Consider the following 12,065-nt stretch of genomic DNA (forward strand, 5'->3'; position numbering starts at 1 on the left):
AATTTACACAATGTTATATGTCAATTATATCTCTCTAAAGCTGGAAAAAAGAAGTTTCTATATCCCTGTAAAGGGTGACTCAACTAAAACTCTTTTTATGGACTATCTACTAATTAAGAAAATACTAAGGTCTCAGACCCTCTTCTAGAAAATGGGACCCTGAATATTTATATCAGCCATTTCAATTTAGCCCAAAGAAAATGATTTTCCTGAACAAACACCACTGCATTATGCATAAGGGTCACAGGGTCAAGTTGACTCCTTTCCTAAAAATGTGTCCAGTCTCTGAGGTCCTATAGCCTCCATTCCAATGCCAAAGGTGTGAATTTACACACACACACACACAAACACAAGGCAAGGCTTGAAATGGACTGAAACTGTTATAAGAGAAACTGCTTCATTTTCTTTCTCTTTCTTGGATAATCTTTGTTCAGAATGTCCACTTTTGAGCCAGATGACATTTTGTCTTTTTGTTTCCACGCTGCAGAGACATCCACTAAGATGAACCAAAGTGGTCTCTGATTTATATTTAACTAATAATAGGCAGTCCCACAATAAGATTCCAGGTTCCAGAAAGAGCTATTAATCTTTCCAATTAAAACTGCTGGGAACTCCCTTTCTTGTTCTAAATCTATTCTTCCCATCATTATTTTCACAGCTGCAAAACGGGTCTTTAGCCAATAGACGCTTCCTTCCTATGGAATGAACTTCCTGTTCATGGTGTTTCCTATCAAATTGGCCTTTTTTTCCTTTTTCCAGATACCACTGAAACAATGAGATTGATAGAACGTGCGTATATAACAGAAAGAGGAGTAGAGAGCTCCTTGAAATTTGAAGGAAATAACCTGAGGTAATTCTTACATGCTATACAACCTAAGGAAAATAATTAATGTCCTCCTTCATTTAAAAAGGATAACAAGGGCAGGCCCGTCACCTAGTGGTTAAGTTTGGTGAGCTCCAGTTCCGTGGCCTGGTGGGCATAGACCTTCACCACTCACTACTCATTGTCAGCCATGCTGTGGCAGCCGCCCACATACAAAATAGAGGAAGACTGGCACAGACGTAAGCTCAGGGACAATCTTCCTCAGCAAAATAAATAAATAACAAGAATAATAATACTTGATCATTTTAACTTACAATTTGCTCAAGTCAAATGAACCAACTAGCCTTTTTGTTCTGCATTTTCTATAGTGAGCATTTATTAACTGATGAGATAAAGTGTTTCTAAGTAAATAGAGACAGCTTAAATGTAACCACCACTCAGAAGAATTCTTTACACTTTCCAACTCATCCTCAAATAATCCCACATCTTTCCTCATAGAAACGTGGCGGGATCTTTGGCAACACGAACTTAGGTTTTTGTTTTGTTTTGTTTTTTGAGGAAGATTAGCCCTGAGCTAACATCTGCTGCCAATCCTCCTCTTTTTGCTGAGGAAGACTTGCCCTGAGCTAACCCCCTGTGACTATCTTCCTCCACTTTTTATATGGGACGCCTGGCACTGCACGGCTTGTCAAGCGGTGCCAGGATCCAAACCAGTGAACCCTGGGCCGCCAAATCCAAACCTGCGAACTTAACCGCTGCACCACCGGCTGGGCTGGCCCCAAGCACTTCGTTCTATTTGACCCTTCCACTACACTGGGCTGTCCCAGGGCCCAGGGTGAAGTATCCATTCCAGTAAGTGTGCAGGGAGAACAAAAAGTACACTCACGTAGTTTAAAAAAACCCAAGATGCTTTGTCCGCAATTTTAAACAGCACCTAGGACCTGGTTCATTCCGGTTTCAAGTTCAAAGGCATCCGGCCGGTCCTGTGGGTTAACAGCTAACATATTTTACAAGAACTGCTTAATCCCCAGATTAGTGCTGCGTTTCTGGGGGATATGCAACTCCATCTTTGGGTGTTCTAGCAGTGCCTCACGAACAGGGATGACCCCGGGCCCCTGTTTAATATAGGTCTCAGAGTCAAGGAAAGTGATTCTTTCTATCACTGCCCAAATGATAATGCCTGGACAAAGATGTTGGCCTTGGCCGTGCAGTGTCCCCTGCAAACTTCAGGGGCCATGTCGAAGTCTGAGCCGCAGCCTGAGGGCTGCCAGTATTTACTCACATTCGCATTTTTGTTGTCTTGATCGTCCTGTTTGGCTCCAAGGGCCATCCCTGCACAAATCTTACATAGTCCAAAGTCAGACCCCTTAAGGATGGGGGTGCCAGGCCGCTCCATGATGAGATGTGTCTGCCTTTGGGTCCTTGTGCAAGATGTGGTTTGTGTGCAGGAAGGCAACGGCGCGCGTGAGCTATAGCACGAAGCTTTTCTTGGTCGGGGCTCCGGGACAGCACACACCAATTCAGTTCTCCACCTTCACAGAATTTAGGGACAAACCAGAGGCAGCAGAGGTCCACAACTTAATCCAGGATACCCTCTCCTTTGTGCGAGGTCTCCACCAGGCACAAGTAATGCTGCTAGCCCGCTGCGCTACGCAGTCGTCCAATTTAGCGACGCACTCCTCAAATGCGTGGCGCACTCCACCATCTGCATGACCCATGCATGACGCACTCCTCCAAATGCGCGACGCACTCTTCCAAAATGGTGGGACACACACCCCCATCTGCATGATGCACTCCTCCAAATGCGCAATGCCCTTTTCCATCTGCACGACGCGCTCCTCGGATTGCAGGATGCAGTGCTCAGAATGCACGACGTTCTGATGGCACCACTTGAGGCCGGTCAGGGTTTGTTCAGTGCCAGCTCCGCGTCCTCCAGGGTGTCTCAGTAGATGTACCTGACCGCCCCCGGGTGCTGCAGCATTCTCCCTCCGCCTCGTAATCCAGGCTTTAGCGGGGTGGCCCACAGGCTGTGGTGCGGCCGCTGCCGTGACAGGTGGGCCTCGCCTGGGGCCTTGGCCGCCACCAGATGTAAAGTTTCATGAAAAAATATACTTTAAATTTAAGATAAAAGACTTTTGTTTTAAAATTCACCCTTTATTAGTCATAGCTTTCATGGCAATGTGAGTGTAATTTCAATGTGAATTACAAAATCTGAGTTAGAGCTCTGCTAAGATGATTAAAATCACTGTTTCCATTTGCTTCTGTCTAGGCCCTGTTGTAGCATGAAGAATCCCATCTGCCTCATTCCTTCCTACTCGAACAGATGGATCATAAAGGTATGGGCTCACCAAGGAACATTTAGTCTCATCCCATTGCACCTGCTGGCTGGGGGACAGATACAAAACAGCCACTCTCCAATTCTTGTACTTATAACCATCCACGAGAGTGGGCTGGAGGCTTTGCTGGCCAGCTGGGTTTGTCCTTGGCTTGCTCCCAGTTATATAAAAGTAAATGTTAGTAATTGCTGACTATTAGCTATCACATGTATGCAGGTCCTAAGAACCGTATTACTTCTAGGAGTAGGTGAAGAAAATGGATCCCTAATAGGCAAAATTGAGAACTATTTAAAAAAAAATTCTTCAGTTTGAACAAACGGTCAAGAAATGAGCCTTGTTTAAAGGACCATAAATCAATACAATCTATGAGATAGGAATACCTATTTTCAGGGATCCTATGCAGTTTACCCTAAGGAACATGATATGCATGTGAAAATCTATATTCATAAGTATGTTTATAAACGTTTACCGTTTGTCATGAATGATAAATGGTTGGAAATAAAATTTGTATCTATGAGGGACTGATTAAATAAACTATGGTATGTGCATACAATGAAAAACTAGGTATATATCAATAATAATGAGTAAAATTGAAATTATTGATATGTAAATTTGTCCATGATATATGTTTGCATGGGTTGTCTATTATAATACAGTTAAGTCTGTGTTTCAAAGTGTGTGCGTGTGTCTAAGTAGATATACAGAATTCATTAAAGTGTTAATGATGGTGAAATTTTGGTGAATTTGCTTTTTTGTCTCTGTTTTCCACTATGTTATGTACATTATTTCAGTATATGTCATGTTTACCAAAAACGATAAATCTTATTTTAAAGTCATGCCAAACTACATCTCTATGAGGAACACAAACCTTTTAATTTATTCATTCGTCATTTCCAAGGACCTGATGTGTTGTAGTGGCCAGTTTCCTTATTATTCCTCAAATCTGTGATGGAAAAATGCAATAGAATAAAATATAATAAAGCTATGAAAGACAAGTCAAATGGCTCACTAGACACATGATCACATGCTTAGATGTCATGGCAATATTCAATTGCTATGAAAAGTATTTACAGTCTTACTATCAATTTCTCTACTTATTTAATTGCTAACTGGTAACACACAGTTTGTGATTCAGCACGATTCTGCAGATCACACTTTGAGTACCACTGCTCCAGAAAACATGGTAGTTACCAAGGAATCAAGGAATGATATTTTAAAAAGACCATTTAATTAATGAGGATAGGCCAGTCTATGCTGAGGTTAAAAATAAACCATAAAATCTCAATTGCTTAAATTAATAAAGCATTCCTTCTCAATCATTCAGAGTCAATTGTGGTTCAAGCCATGATCCTCTACCTTATAGCTCATACCATTTGGAACACTTGGCTTCTGTATCTTCATGACAGGGGAAGAGAGATGAAAGCGGAATATCAGTTCTTTATTGCCTCTAGCTATAAGGAATGCATATCATTACTATTCTCAGTCCATTACCAGAATTAGTCATATGGCTGCAAACTAAGTACAATTTAGGGTGAGAAATGTTGCAGAAAAAGTAGATATTTAGTGAGCACTAACTTCCTGGGGAAATTGTTCATCTAGATTACCTGACACTATCAAAATCATAAAGATTGTAAAAGAGTTGGGACTGAAACTCAGGTTTTTTCATTCCAAATTCAATATATATTTGTATCAATCTGGAGACTAGGTTATGCTGAAGTAATAAATTAATGCCCTAATCTCAAGAGTTTAGCACATGGAAGTTTATTCCCTGCTCCATTTGGAGGCTCTGCAGTATCAATGTGTGATTTACAGGGTGACAAGAGCAGGAGAGCAGAGTGCCTGGAGAAGTCATACCTATTTTCTGTATTCTAGCTCAAAAGAGATACTTGTCACTCTCTCTCAGAGTCAGTTGGCAAGAGCTGGTCACATGGACACATCCGTGCAGGAAGACTGGGCATTGAGGAAAAGCACATGTATGTTTGGTAAGCAGTATATGGGTACATGGATATTCTGTCACATTCAACTAAATCAAACCAGCTCTCGATAATTAGCTATAGTTTGGATATTTCTGCCTATCAGCTGCATTTATGTTTAGAATGATCGAATGAGATTTGTCAAGTTCTAGTTTATCCTTTATCTTTTACCTTTCCAACTTTATATAGCTACCAAAAGCCAATTCAGCCATTTTCCCTAAATTGTTCAATCTCGTAAGAAAAAAAATCAGTCAAAACTATCAACAGTTATTTGAAAGAGAAGAAAGAGACAAATCTGTCAAACTGAAAATGTGTATAGACTTAGCCTAATATTATCTCCTTTGGTTTCCAATGATAAAAATGGAAACAGCGACATGTCTAACTGTTTCTCTCCTTTTCCATCAACTGAGAAATTGATCATTCTGTTTGCTCTAACATGGCCTAGAAAATGTGTAGGGCATCACTTGTCAGGAAACCCCTTTATTTAAGTCAGGTTGTATATGAGATTTCATCCTTGGAGAACCCTCCAAAAGAATACTCCAATGTGTATTTTAATTAGTTGAAGAGAAGAGAAAGCATGTGTCCCAGATGATCTAGACTTTCGCCAGCGTGAAGCCAGGAGGAAGGACCATGTGATGTCTCAGACAACTAGGAGTGTAAGAATCAAAGCCATGTGTTAGATTTGCATTGTATTCATCACACAGGCTTGTTCTTTACCTAAAATATCCATATTTCATCAGTTAATACGAGTTCAAAAATAAAGGCAAGGTGATGTAGGAAAATGGCACCTGAAGTTGTAAATGTGACAGCACATCACATGGAATTTGTCAAGATCTTAGAAAAGAGTGTTTTGGTATGCCATCCTCCACTTATCAAAATTCTGTCTGAGGTGCCTTCCATCTGTCTTGGCAGGTATGTGGATAAAATTATCATTTATCTATTAGCATATGTTTTGCTTCTTGGATGTTTGTTTATGAAGAAAATTAATGTAGCATGCAACTTGCAATTAGTTTTTTACTGTTAATGACAGGATCCCATAAAATGTCTTGCATTGAAATATGGAAGGTAATGGCGTTAATAAGATATACAGATACTTAGACTCAGATTTAGAAAAGGGAAGCCAAGTCAATAGAGTTTACTGATAAAAATTTGAGTCATTTGACAGGATCACTAGGAATTTTGCAATTGGTTACCTGTTGAGTTAACTTGAACATTAAGGAGTTATTTATGTCCAAAGGCTTTGATATAATTTGGCCCTTATGGTTAAATAAGGAGCAGGTTCCTCTCTTTTACCTATTCATATATATATAAAGTTATGGTGAGAGCTTCAGTTCTTCTTCTGTTGAAAAACTGCACTGGACTTGGTTTGAAAGATAAACCTATGAGTGAAGCATGGTCCCTGGCCTCCAGGAAACTGATTATAAGAGTGATCCGTATGTATCATTGCACATTAGAAACACCTAGGAAACATTTTCAGAAACAGAGATTCCCAGGACCCTCCCATCAGAATTTCTTATAAGTTATAATTCATTAATTCTTAAGTTAGGTCTGGGCACCTGCTGTTTTTAAAACTTCCCATCCCTGAGATAAATAGTCAGCTAACAAAAACCTGAGAATCTCCACTAATCTAGTTCCTATTGTGTTCTTGGAATGTTCTATTATCTCCATCTGAAATGTTTTCCTCTCTCTCTCCAATTTTCCACAGCATGTACAACTTTAAAAAAAGTGATGCACGTAAACGTTTCTCCATGAGACTTCTCAGTTCAAAACCTCTAACAATGAACACTCCTGATTGTTGTCTCATTCTCTGATGATAGAAAGGCATATGTGCAAATAAGTAGGCCTTTCTATGGATTTTCCTATTCCATACATTTTATATAATTATAACCATACAGTATGTGTCCTTTTTTGTCTGGGCCTCTCTCACTGTGCCTAATTTTTTGAAGGCTCATCCATGTAGTAGCATGAGTCAGTACTGTATTCTCTTCTGTATAGCTGAATAATATTCCATTGTATGGCTATATCACAGTGTGCTTAGCCATTCAGCTGTTGATAAATGTTTGGGTTGTTTCCACATTGTCTATTATGAGTAATGGTTTTATGTACATGAACATTTATGTACAAGTTTTTTATGTAGGCATATGTTTTCAAATCTCAGGTATGTGCCTAGGAGAAGAATTGCTGGGTCATATGGTAACTCTGTTTAATCTTTTAAGGAATTGTCAGACTGTTTTCCAAAATGGATGCATCATTTTACATACCCACTGCTGGTGTATGAGGGTCCCAATTTCTCTATACCTGAAACTTGTTACTATTTGCCTTTAGTAATAGCCATCCTAGTGTGTGTGTGAAGTGGTATAACATTGTGGTTTGGAATTATATTTCCCTAATGGCTAACGACATTGAACATCTCTCCATGATGCTTTCCAGATGGCTTATTTGCCATCTGTATATCTTCTTTCAAGAAATGTCTTTTCAAATTCAATTTTAATTGGGTTATTTTTATTTTCTTAATAGTGAATTGTAACAGTTCTTTATATGTTGTGGATACCAGATACTTATCAAATACACAATTTGCAAAGATTTCTTTGATTCTTGGAGTTATCTTTTCAGTTTCTTGATACTGTCTTTTGAAGAACAAAAGATTTTCATTTTGAAGAAGTCAAATTTATCTATTTTTTTCTTTGGTTGCTTGTGTTTTTCATGTCATATTTAAGAAATAATTGCATAATCCATATTTATGAAGAGATATATATATATATATCTGTATTCTTATAAGAATTTCATAGTTTTTTCTCCTAAATGTAGCTGTTTGATCCATTCTTATTTAAATTTTGTGTGTGTTGAGAGGTAGGGGTCCAACTTTATTTTTCTGCATGTGGATATCCACTTGTCTCAGCATCATTTGTTAAAAGGATTATTTTTTTCCCAGTTAAATTATGCAGTAGTCTGTTTTGGCTGCTCTAACAGAATACCATTGACTGCTGGCTTATGAACAACAGAAATTTATTACTCATAGTGCTGGAGGCTGGGAAGGCCAAGCTCAAGGTTCTAGTAGATTCAGTGTCTGATGAGAGCCCACTTTCCAGATCATAGATGGTCATCGGCCCCTGTAACCTCATATGGTGGAAGAGACAAGGGAACTCTCTGGGGTTTCTTTTATGAAAGCACTAATCCCGTTCATGAATGCTCCACCCTCATGATCTAATCACGTCCCAAAGGCCATACCTCCAAATATGATCATGTTGGGGATTAGGTTTCAACATATAAGTTTTGGAAGGACACAAACATTCAGTCTATAGTAAATGGTTTTGACAACCTTGTTGGAAATAAATTGAACAAAAATATATTGGTTTATTTCTGTGCATTCAGTTCTGTTCCACTGGTCTATGTGTCTATCCTTATGCCAGTACCACAGCATTTTAATTACTGTAGATTTTTAGTAAGTTTTGGGATTGGGAATTGTAAGCCCTCCAAATTTGTTCTTTCCAACATTATTTTGGATCTCCTATGTCCCTTCTATATCCTTATGAATTTTAGGATCAGCTTATAAATTTCTGCAAAAAAGGCAGCTAGAATTTTTATAGAATTGCACTGAATCTATAAATCAATTTAGGGAATACATTATCCTAAATATTAAGGCTTTAAATTCATGAATAAAGGATGTTTTTCCATTTATTTCTGTCTTCAGTTTCCTTCAATAATATTTTGTAATTTTTAGTGTACAAGTCTTGCATTTTTTTAAATTTATAGCTAAGTATTTTATTCTTCTTGATGCTATTATATATGGAATTGTTTTCTTAATTTCATTTTTGGATTGTTCATTGCTAGTGTATAGAAAAAAATCTTAATGTGGAAGATTACTCTTTAAAGGCCCTATCTCCAAATACAGTGGCACTCTACGGTACTGAAGCTTAGTTCTCTAACATGTGAATATGGAGGGAACACAACACAGCCCATAACACTATGATCAGGCATATCTCCATGCTGACTCATCATGGACATGTACTGTGAACAAAACTTTAATACATTTTTGTTCATATTGAGTGAGTAAGATTTGGGGGTTTTGTTTACTGCAGCCTAATCTAGGGAATTCTGAATGACATATTTCACTCAGTAACAGTATTTGGTACATCAGTCTGTGCAAAAGAAAAAAACAATGAGCAAAACCACAATGTCCCTGCTCTAATGGACCTTAAAGTTTAGTGTGTGGGGATAAGTGCTAAACAGAAAAAGAACTCAGACTTAGTAGATGATGGGTTAAATGTTTTTCTGAACTAATCTGGGAGTATAAACCCTTTAGGAAATTAATCTGTATAAGCTATGTAATTTAATAATATATATAATATAATAAAACAACACATATAAAAGTAATTGAAAACTAACTGAAAAACATTTTAAAAAGTTATTTACATAGTTTCCTTTTGTTATGCTAAGAATATATTTAACACATTTTAAGCTTTATTTGTGGTGAAGCTGAGGGCCAGAGAGCTTGATTAAATTGTCGAAGGTCACATAGCTGGGGAAAAGAATTAGTCTCATAGAAGGACTTCCGTTCTCAGACCTTGCGTATTTTTTTTCTCTTTTACCATTGCATTTTTGCTTGATTGACTCAAATTTCAATTTTAAAGCAATAGTGTTTCTTTGATCTATGCCTTAAAATCCTAGAAGGTATGTGAACTGTTCTGTCCATGAGAACAGCATTCTCCCTGGTCCTTGCTTGATTAAGCATTTAACTGAGTCTTTTATTTCTTATCCTTTAAATATTCATTTTCTGGTGCAACCAGAGAACCTAATGTGCCTGTTCCATATATATCATCTAATAGATGGATGTTAACTTTTTAAAGTATAATTCAAAAATACCTCAACTGATGGGAATTCACTTTTTAAATCCTGAAAATTTAAGACATTGATAGCATTCAGCATTTTATAATTAAAATGAACTTATTCCTTTAAAAAAGATGCAAATTAAACCAGATACTGGCCTTTTCTGTTTGTGTCTATGGAATTAACTGTTTTCCCTTGCTTCTACCAAAGGATATAATTATGGGATTAGTTATAATCCTATTAATATATGTGGACACTCTGTATGAGATTAGCAGGTTCCCTCTCTGTAGTATTTGATTACATGTTTTCCAAAGAAGATTTTGCTCTTACCTGTGAAGACCTTGTAGATGATAAATACCAGCTGACAGGACAACAGCCTGGTAGAATATTGATTCAAAAATGTCAGTACAAGAACCTTGCTTAGGCTTGGAGTGATGTCACCAAGGAGTGTATGAATGATGTCTGGAAGAAGACACTTAAGAGGTTTGTCCGTGACTTCAAAGGATTTGCCAAGGATGAAGAGATTGCAAAAATCAACAAGGCTGTGGTTGAGATGGCAAACAACTTTACCCTGGGTGTGGATGAGGATGACACTGAGGAGCTCCTAGAAGTGGTTCCAGAGGAATTGACTAATGAGGAGTTGTTGGAAGTAGAACAGGAATGCATAGCTGAAGAAGAGGCAAAAGAAAAGGAAACTGCAGGAAAAAGAAAAGAACTCCCAAGAAAATTCACAGTGAAGGGTTTAACAGAAGCTTTTGCGAACCTCAACAGGGTCCTTAAAAAGTGTGAAAAATGGACCCAAACACTGAAAGATTTTCATCAGTTGAGTGCTACATAATCTGCTTACAAGCAAATCTATGTTGAAAAAAAGAAACAAACCAAGCAAACCACCATGGACGTATTTCTGAAGAGAGTGCACCTCCTCAAGAGGGGCCTCAGGCACGTCCTTCAAAAGGCATTCCAGAAGAAGGCCTTGTTATCATAGGAGATGACAGCTCCATGTGTATTATTGCCCTTGAAGACCTCCCAGCAGGACAAGATGTAGAGGTGGAAGACAGTGATATTGATGATCCTGGCTCTGTGTAGGCCTAGGCTAATGTGTGTGTTTGAGTCTTAGTCTTTAGCAAAAAAAGTTTAAAAAATAAAATTAAAAATTTTAAAAATAGAAAAAAGCTGATAGAATAACGATACAAAGAAAAAAAATCTTTTTTGTACAGCTATACCACGTTTGTGTTTTAAGCTAGGTGTTATTACAAAAGAGTCAAAAAGTTTAGCAAATTAGAATGTTTATAAAGTAAAAGAGTTACAGTAAGCTAAGGTTAATTTATTATTGAAGAAAGAAAAATATTTGTTTATAAATTTAGTGTAATCTAAGTGTACAGTGTATGTAAAGTCTACAGTAGTGTCCCATAATGTCCTAGGCCTTCACATCCACTCACCACTCTCTCATGACTCACCCAGAGCAACTTCCAGTCCTGCAAGCTGCATTTATGGTAAGTGCCCTATACAGGGTACCATTTGTTATCTTTTATACAATATTTCTACTGTACCTTTTCTGTGTTTAGATGCACAAATATTTACCATTGTGTCACAATTGCCTACAGTATTCAGTACAATAACATCTTGTAAATGTTTGTAGCCTTGGATCAATAGGTTATACCATATAGCCTAGGTGAGTAGCAGACTATACCATCCAGGTTTGTGTAAGTATTCTCCATGATGTTCGCACAACGACGAAATCACCCAACAATGCATTTCTCAGAATGTATCCCTATCATTAAGCAACACATGACCATGTAAGACACATGATAGATTATCTTTTTATGTTCTGGAGCAGGTTTTTTTTTCCTCCCCCAATTTTCTCTGTGATTAAAGAAACTAAGCTGTTGTTATCATCACCTTATCACATTTTCCTCTTCCAATTTCTTCCCGAAAGTTTGCAGAGAAGTTTTTTGGCCTTGGGTTGCCTCTTCCAGTATCTCTGGAACTTTCTCATAAAAGGAGTGTCAAAAAACTTCTGAGTCTGTGAAAGACATGTTAGCCCAGAGGTTGTGGAGCTACATTTGAAGACTGTTGGATGATTTCTACCTTTTTTCCCCTATCATT

At 37.8% G+C, this 12,065-nt stretch overlaps 1 pseudogene; it reads right to left on the reverse strand.

The window, feature by feature from the left end:
* Positions 1-1,746: 1,746 nt before the first annotated feature.
* On the reverse strand, positions 1,747-8,236 carry LOC106832270 (serine/threonine-protein kinase 35 pseudogene; annotated as a pseudogene).
* Positions 8,237-12,065: the final 3,829 nt, after the last annotated feature.

This window comes from Equus asinus, chromosome 6 (genome assembly GCF_041296235.1).
Source record: "Equus asinus isolate D_3611 breed Donkey chromosome 6, EquAss-T2T_v2, whole genome shotgun sequence".
Lineage (NCBI taxonomy): Eukaryota > Metazoa > Chordata > Mammalia > Perissodactyla > Equidae > Equus > Equus asinus.